This window comes from Triticum dicoccoides, chromosome 5B (assembly GCF_002162155.2).
Source record: "Triticum dicoccoides isolate Atlit2015 ecotype Zavitan chromosome 5B, WEW_v2.0, whole genome shotgun sequence".
Classification (NCBI taxonomy): domain Eukaryota; kingdom Viridiplantae; phylum Streptophyta; class Magnoliopsida; order Poales; family Poaceae; genus Triticum; species Triticum dicoccoides.
The window spans coordinates 382349750-382359447 of NC_041389.1; positions in this window are offsets into that span (position 1 = coordinate 382349750).

Sequence of the window (9698 nt, forward strand, 5' to 3'; positions counted from 1 at the left end):
ATATATATATATATATATATATATATATATATATATATATATATATATATATATATATATATATATATATATATTTATAGCCAATGAAGATAAACGACGGAAACAGTGAAGATTTTGCAAAGTTGAAGAATTTGAAAAACTGAAGAATTTCAAAACTGAGGAATTTCAAAAAATGAAGATTTTCAACTTTGGTGGTGGCGTGACCCACCGTATAAGAATGATGATTTCAGACACCGCGTACAATTGTCGTAGGGTTCTGAGAATCAAATTCTTCATTAATTTCTTCACACTTAGAGTGTTATTCTTCATTGATTGAAGAAAAACGTTTCTTCATGTGTTGCACATCTAAGTCATCAATTTTGCATAAGTGTTAGGATGAGTGTCCCTTTCAAAGAACATTCGAAGACTCTAAGATATTTAGCTCACACCGCAACTTGCTAAATATCTTCTCATCCAAGGGCTTTGTGAAGATATCGGCTAGCTGTTCTTCAGTCTTCACGTGCTCGATGGAGATGTCGCCCTTCAACACATGATCATGAAGAAAATGATGACGAATCTGAATGTGCTTTTTCTTCGAGTGTTGAACTGGGTTGTGAGCAATCTTGATGGCACTCTCATTGTCACAGTAGAGAGGCACATTCTTCACGTCGATGCCGTAGTCCTTGAGAGTTTGCTTCATCCACAGCAATTGAGCACAGCAAGAACCAGCAGCAATGTACTCAGCTTCCGCAGTAGAGAGTGATATGCAGTTCTGTTTCTTCGAGGACCAACAGACCAAAGATTGTCCGACGAAATGACAAGTACCAGATGTTGACTTGCGGTCCACACGATCACCAGCATAGTCAGAGTCAGAATATCCAATGAGATCAAAAGTACAGCCCTTGGGGTACCATAATCCTAGTGTTGGTGTGTGAGCTAGATATCGAAGAATATGCTTCACAGCCTTATGGTGTGATTCCTTCGGTGTAGCTTGAAATCGGGCACACATGCAAACACTAAGCATTATATCTGGCCTAGATGCACATAAGTACAATAAAGAACCATTCATGGAGCGGTATACCTTGTGATCAAAGTCAATACCATTTTCCTCAGCGCATAGATGACCATTTGTGGGCATAGAAATTTTGACGCCTTTGCTTGCATGCCGAATTTCCTCAGAACATCCTTGAGGTATTTCTCCTGAGATATGAATATGCCATTGTGCTGTTGACGAATTTGAAGACCTAAGAAGAATTTCAACTCTCCCATCATAGACATTTGATATTCTTCACTCATCATATAGCCAAATTCATCACTATAACGTTGGTCAGTACAGCCAAAGATAATATCATCAACGTATATTTGGCACACAAACAGTTCACCATCATAAGATTTAGTAAAGAGAGTAGGGTCGAGTGAACCGGGTGTGAAGCCATTCTTCACGAAGAATTCCTTCAAAGTATCATACCACGCCCGAGGGGCCTTCTTGAGGCCATAGAGGGCCTTGTTGAGTCTGAAGACTTTGTTAGGATTCTTTAGATCTTCAAAACCTGGGGGTTGAGCAACATATACTTCTTCCTCAAGCTTACCATTGAGGAATGCACTTTTCACGTCCATTTGATATAAAGTGATATTATGATGGTTAGCATAAGCAAGTAATATGCGAATAGCCTCAAGTCTAGCAATAGGTGCAAAAGTTTCATCGAAATCAATTCCTTCAACCTGTGTGTAGCCTTGAGCTACAAGTCGTGCCTTATTCCTCACCACAAGGCCATTTTCATCTTGCTTGTTGCGGTAGATCCACTTTGTGCCAATGATATTATGCTTTCAAGGATCTGGATGTTTGACCAGTTCCCAGGCATTGTTGAGCTTGAACTGATGTAATTCTTCTTGCATGGCCTGAATCCACTCAGGCTCCAGAAAGGCTTCATCTACCTTAGTGGGCTCTGTGATGGAGACAAAAGCATAGTGCCCACAAAAGTTAGATAAATGTGAAGCTTTTGAGCGTGTGAGAGGACCTGGTGCTTCAATGTCATCGATGATCTTATCAACTTGCACTTCTTTTGCAACGTGAGGATGAGCTGGTTGTCGTCGAGGAACTTGATCAGCATTTTCTTCAGCACCATTTTCTTCAGCATTGTCTTCACGTGCATTAGCTCGACATTCTTCGCGTTCTAGAATGAATTCTTCAGCAGATTCTTCATTAGGAATGACATCCTCAGTCGCCTTGAACTTGATAGAATCCTCAGGTGTTGGTTCATCTATCATAGAAGGTAGGTGCTCTCTTTGCGAGCCATTAGTTTCATCGAACCGCACATCTACAGTTTCAACAACCTTGTGAAGAGCGTTGTTGAAGACTCTGTAGGTGTGCGAGTCCTTTTTGTAACCAAGCATAAAACCTTCAGTGCTTTCGGTGCAAATTTATCATTGTGATGAGGATCTCTAATCCAACATTTAGCACCGAAGACTTTGAAATAACTCACATTGGGTTTCTTGTCAGTGAGGAGTTCATAGGCAGTCTTCTTGAAGAATTTGTGAAGATATACTCTGTTGATGATGTGGCACGCAGTATCAATTGCATCAATCCAAAAATGACAAGGCATTTTGTATTCATCAAGCATAGTGCAAGCCATCTCAACAAGAGTTCTGTTCTTGCGCTCCATGACGCCATTTTGCTGAGGAGTATAAGGAGCAGATAACTCATGAGTAATACCAAGTTCAGCAAGATAGTCATCAAGACCAGAATTCTTGAACTCAGTTCCATTGTCACTCCTGATGTGCTTGATTTTCAGACCAAAGTTAGTTGAAGCGCTCGAGGAGAATTGTTTGAAGACTTCCTGCACTTCATGTTTGTAAGTGACAATGCGTACCCATGTGTAACGAGAGTAATCATCAGCAATAACAAAGCCATATAGAGATGCATCATTAGTGACTGCTGAGTAATGATTAGGACCAAAGAGGTCCATGTGAAGCAATTCGAATGGACTAGTAGTGGTCATGATAGTCTTCGCTGGATGCTTGGCCTTTGTCATTTTTCCAGCTTCACAGGCTCCACACAAGTGATCCTTGAGGAATTTGACATTCTCAATGCCAATAACATGCTTCTTCTTCACAAGCTGTGCAAATTCCTCATGCCTGCGTGACCAAGTCGTCGATGCCATAACCAGCCTTTTGAAGCTTCTGCAAGTAGGCACACGGCTGGTTGTGGTCCTGTAGAGAAATCAACAATATACAAATCTCCTCTCCTAAAGCCTTCGAAGACTTTGGAATGGTCAGCTTCCATGATCACAACACAATGATACTTGCCAAAGACAACAACCATATCAAGATCACAAAGCATTGAGACTGACATGAGGTTGTATCCTAAGGACTCAACAAGCATGACTTTGTCCATGTGTATGTCCTTAGAGATCGCAACCTTACCTAGACCCAATACCTGACTTTTGCCTTTGTCAGCAAAGATGATATGCTTCAGATGTGACGGTGATAAGGGAGCATCCATCAATAGGTTCTTGTCACCAGTCATGTGATTTGTACATCCACTATCGAGGACCCACTCAGTGGCTTTGGGTTGATCATCCTGCAGATGAATTAGTGCAACTTACGAACTCATATACTTCATCAGTGAAGAATATGATATCAAATTCATCAGATGAATTTCATCAAAGTTTAAAACAGATGTAGCAGTATGAGGACGTGTGAAATGAAAGTTCATTTCATCATAATTTGTCTGCGTCCTTTCAGGCATTTTTGTCAGGCCCCCAGCAAATTCTTCAGACGTTAAAGCACGTCTGGAGACCTGACCCTGCGGAAGAAATTAGTTCTTTTTCTTCACCACCCACATCTGAAGGGGTGGCAAAGAGTTCATCACTCTATGAGCTACATGCGAGAATGGTGGCATAGAAGCCAATCCATTTCGTTTCACATAAGAGGGGTTAGGGTAAGCATATGAATAAGCAGAGAAATTCTTCGAGGACCTATGAACATAATGGTTTGAAGAATAATGCACATATTCATAGGCCTTAGCTCTACCCTGCGAAACAAAGTTGTTAGCACGATGATAATCATATGAGGACTTTGATCCTTTTGAGGAATTTGATCCACATGAGGAATTTGGTCTGTATGAGGACTTGGATCCATATGAAGAATTTGGTCCATATGAAGAGTTTGATCTGGGGTTCCTATTCTTCACAGGTGGTGTCATAAGGACATTCACCTGAAGACTTTCAAGGCACTTCTTGGGAACCCAGATTTTCTTCATAGGAGAACCGTTCCTGCAGTTAGTGCCAACATATCTAGCAAATACTTCACCATTCTGATTTTTGAACAGTTTATAGTTGGAGTCAAATGACTCATCAGAAGAATGAGGAGATTCACATGTAAATCCAGATAAGTTAGATGGATCAACTGGAGGTCCTTTTGCAGCAACCCATGAGGTTTTGGGGTACTGCTCAGGCTTCCAATATGTTCCATCAGCATTGAGTTTCCTCTCAAAGGCAATACCCTCTTTCCTAGGGTTCCTATTGAGGATCTGCTTTTTAAGCACATCACAAAGACTCTGATGCCCTTTGAGGCTTTTGTACATGCCTGTCATGTACAATTCCTTAGGCCCTGCATTGTCAGTGATACTAGCAATGTCCTCAGATGAGGAATTAGTGATAGCAGAGGCAGGTGAAGAATTTTTAACAGTTGAAGCATTTGAACATTCAGGTGAAGAATTAGCAGATTCACGTTCAATGCACTTTAAGCATGGAGGAACAAATTCTTCCTGAGAAGCGCTGATTTGTTGAGCTAGCAATGAATCACGCTCCTTCTGAAGATCTTCATAACTCACTCTTAGCTTCTCAAGATCTTGCTTTCTTTGAAGAAGTTCAAGAGAAAGCTTCTCGTGATCAGATAAGAGAGCGTTATGATGACCTTGAAGGTCGTCAAACTTGGAATGGAGTCCCTGAAGACTTTCAGCCAAGGCTTTTGACTGATCCATTTCTTCACCCAACATATCATCGCTCTTATTTAGCATGTATTGAACTTTTTCCAAAGCTCTTTGTTGTTTAGTGGTAAGGGAAGCAAGTTTGACATAGCTAGGTCCAAATTCATCGCCAGATTCATCATCACTAGATTTGGATAGGTAGGATTCGGTTACCTTAGCACTGTTTGCAATAAGGCGGGGGGTAGACGATGATGATTCTGCTTCGAATGTCATCGCATTGAGAGATTCCTTGTAATCCTCAAACCAAGGATCATGACGAGTCCGATGACCTTCATAGACCTCAGAGAGACAGTCCCAGATTAGCTTCGCGTGATTGAGATGCATGATGTTCCTGAACTGATTTCGGGACAAACTAGAGCAGATGACATCCTTTGCTATGAGGTTAAGCAGTGTGTACTTGCGAATGCCATTAGCCTCAGCCATCTTGCATAGATCGGTAAGACCGATCTTGGTGACGGTCCACAGTTTGCTGTCCATAGCCATGATATGCTTTTTCGTCATGGCCTTCCACCGAGGATACTCATGACCGTCAAAGATGGGGCAGGAAATGGTCCTCGATCCTGCAGTCGACATAACTAGAACTCCAGGTGGTTAAACCAAAATCACATAGAACAAGGGAGTACCTTGCTCTGATACCAATTGAAAGTGCGTTATATCGACTAGAGGGGTGAATAGGCGATTTTTATGAATTCTTCACTGAGGAATTTGCCGGTGAGGAAATTACTTAGCGAAGAACTACTTGCAGCAGAATAAGTACTCAGAAGTAAGCATAACAGAATACAGACATAGTCATCATGATGAAATGAAGACAAGCACAGAGTACAGAAAGCATAATCACAGGATAACACAAGATGAAGACAAACAGACTGAAGAAACTGAACTGAGGAAATTGAGAAAGTCTTCAGTCAAAGTCTTCAAACACAGATATGAACAATCACTCAACATAGTAATGAGGAAATGAAAAGAGTTGAGGAAATAGAACCACTAAGGTTGGTGAAGACAATGATTTGGTAGACCAGTTCCAACTGCTGTCTCAGTTGTACGTCTGGTTGCAGCGGCTGGGTATTTAAACTCGAGGACACACAGTCCCGGACACCCAGTCGCTGAGCACACAGCTCAGGACACCAAGTCCTCACCGTATTCTCCTTGAACTAAGGTCACACAAACCTCATCCAATCACTCATGGTAAGTCTTCAGGCGACTTCCAAACCTTCACAGACTCGGTCACTCGGCGATCCACAATTCCTCTTGGATGCTCTAGACCATGACGCCTAACCGTCTGGAAGAAGCACAGTCTTCAAAGGTAACAAGTGTCGGATCCACGCAGGATCAATCTCTTGAGTGATGCTCAATCACTTTCGGTTTGTAGGTGTTTGGGTTTGGGTTTTTCCTCACTTGATGATTTTCGCTCAAAGTCCTCGGAGGATGGGATGCTCTCAAATGACAAGTGTCAGTTTCTCTCGGAGTAGCCAACTAGCTAGTGGTTGTAGGGGGCGGCTATTTATAGCCTAGGGAGCAGCCCGACATGATAAGACATAAATGCCCTTCAATGATATGACCGTTAGGTGGATAAGATATTTTGGGACAGCTGGCGCGCAGCGCAGCAACGGTCGGAAATTTGACTCTCAAATTCCTCAGGGCTATCATGTTCCTCACTGTGTAGGCAATCTGCACTGGTGAATTCCTAACTCCTCAGTCAGAACAAATTCCTCAGCGACCAGAAGAACTTCGTCTCTGTCACTGAAGAAATTGACTGAACTGTATGAGATTTCCAAAGGCTTCACTCGAAGGGATTGGTAGGTGTAGGATTTTGAGTTTAGCATCACATGGAAATTTTTCCTTAGTATTTCCTCGACCCCCTTTAACAGTATGGTGTTTCCTATGACTCAAGAAAGAGAAAATGAAACAATCAAAAACAAAAGTCTTCACGCTTCATGTTCCTCAAATGAATACCAAGTCTTCAAGGTTACACCAATTTCTTCACTTTCAAAGTCTTCAGAAAGTCTTCAGAATATCAAAGTCTTCAGTCGAAGAACTTCATTTTTAGGGGTCGACTTTCTCTGCAAATATCAAACTCCTCATAGACTTATAGACCTGTGTACACTCATAAACACATTAGTCCCTTAACCTATAAGTCTTCAATACACCAAAATCACTAAGGGGCACTAGATGCACTTACATCAAACCATACCAAGTACCCATCATTAACTCTTCTCCCTTGCATTAGATTATTCTCCATTCGCCTCTCATTTCCCTCTCCCCCACTTCTAAAACAATTTTCAAAAACCTTTGCCTTTTCTTCGCCCCCTTCTGTTCGATCGTTTGTTTGCTTGTGTTACCATGTGCCTTCTTTTTGCTTGCATCTTCGCTTGCTAAAAGTCTATGGATCCTCATCCACTTGCTAATCTTTTTAAGAGACCCAATTATGATGAACCAATTGTTAGTGAGTTTTGTGCACTAGATTATCTTTATGAAGTTTTGCTTGAAATTCGTGAATCAGAAAATTGTGATGAAGAAATTTATGAAGAGATTCATGATAGTTCCTTGAATAAAAAGCATGATTGCAATGATTTTACTATTGATGTCAATTGTGCTAATAATATGCAACACCCTAATCTTGGGGATGCTAGTTTTGCTATGTCCTCTACTTGTTGCAATGATCATGATTGGGGTGATTCTTATTATGATCTTGAAAATTTATTTAAGCCACGTGATGAATATGAGATTGATAATAGTGTTTGCAATATTATTGAAAGTGGGTTTCGAAGAGTGTCAACTTTAGATCCCCAATATTTGGAGAATGTTCAATCTTATGAAATTTTTGATAAAAGTGGGCTTGGAGAGGTCATGACTTTAGTTAATGTTAATCCCACTATTTTGGAAGAGTGTCAACTTCGCATGCATGTGGATCACGTTGAAAATATTTTATGTGATAGCTATCTTGTTTAATTTATTTATGATCCCACATGTAATTATTATGAGAGAGGAAAATATGGTTGTAGAAATTTTCATGTTACTAAATTACTTCTCGTTATGTTGAGATTGCTATTGTTTCTTTCCGCTTCCTTGCGTATGCTAGTTTTTGCTTGCTATGATAACTTGTTTACCTATAAGATGCCTATGCACAGGAAGTATGTTAGACTTAGATGTGTTTATAATGTTTTTCATGATGCTCTCTTTGCGCTTCAATTCTTGTCTTTCGTATGAGCATCATTGAAATTATTAATGCCTAGCTAGGGGCGTTAAACGATAGCGCTTGTTGGGAGGCAACCCAATTTTATTTTTGTTCTTTGCTTTTTGATCCTTTTTAGTAATAAATAATTCAGCTAGCCTCTCGTTAGATGTGGTTTTATGTTTTAATTAGTGTTTGTGCCAAGTAGAACCTTTTAGAAGACTTGGGTGAAGTCTTTGCGATCTTGCTGTAAAAAACAGAAACTTTTGCGCTCACGAGAATAGTTGTCATTTTTTACAGAAGAGTGAATTTAGGTAGATTATTTTTGAAGAAGATTAATAGACAAATTCCTCATGTCCACAAATTTATTTCAGAATTTTTGGAGTTACAAGTATTCGAAAGTTACAGATTGCTACACACTATTCTGTTTTTGTCAGATTCTGTTTTTTGTGTGTTATTTGCTTATTTTGATGAATCTATGAGTAGTATCGGGGGGGTATGAACCATAGAGAAGTTGGAATACAGTAGGTTTAACACCAATATAAATAAAGAATGAGTTCATTACAGTACCTTAAAGTGGTGGTTTATTTTCTTATACTAACGGAGCTCATGAGATTTTCTGTTGAAGTTTTGTGTTGTGAAGTTTTTAAGTTTTGGGTAAGGATTTGATGGACTTTGGAATAATGAGTGGCAAGAGCCAAAGCTTGGGGATGCCCAGGAAGGCATCCCCTCTTTCGTATTCGTCTATCGGTAACTTTACTTGAGGCTATATTTTTATTCACCACATGATATGTGTTTTGCTTGGAGCCTCTTGTATGATTTGAGTCTTTGCTTTTTAGTTTACCACAATCATCCTTGTTGTACACACCTTTTGGGAGAGACACGCATGAATCATGATTTATTATAATACTCTATGTGCTCCACTTATATCTTTTGAGGTAGACAATATTGCTCTAGTGCTTCACTTATATCTTTTTAGAGCACGGCAGTGGCTTTATTTTATAGAAAATGATGAATGCTCATGCTTCTCTTATATTATTTTAAGAGTCTTTTAGAACAGCATGGTAATTTGCTTTGGTTATAAATTTAGTCCTAATATGATGGGCTTCCAAGATGGGTATAATAAAAACTTTCAGATAAAGTGCATTGAATACTATGAGAAGTTTGATTCTTTATGATTGTTTTGAGATATGAAGATGGTGATATTAGAGTCATGCTAGTAGAGTGGTTGTGAATTTGAGAGATACTTGTGTTAAAGTTTGTGATTCCCGTAGCATGCACGTATGGTGAACCGTTATGTGATGAAGTTGGAGCATGATTTATTTATTGGTTGTCTTCCTTATGAGTGGCGGTCGGGGACGAGCAATGGTATTTTCCTACCAATCTATCCCCCTAGGAGCATGTGTGTAGTACTTAGTTTTGATAACTAATAGATTTTTGCAATAAGTATGTGAGTTCTATATGACTAATGTTGAGTCCATGGATTATACGCACTCTCACCCTTCCACCATTGCTAGCATCTCTAGTACCACGCAACTTTCGCCGATACCATACACC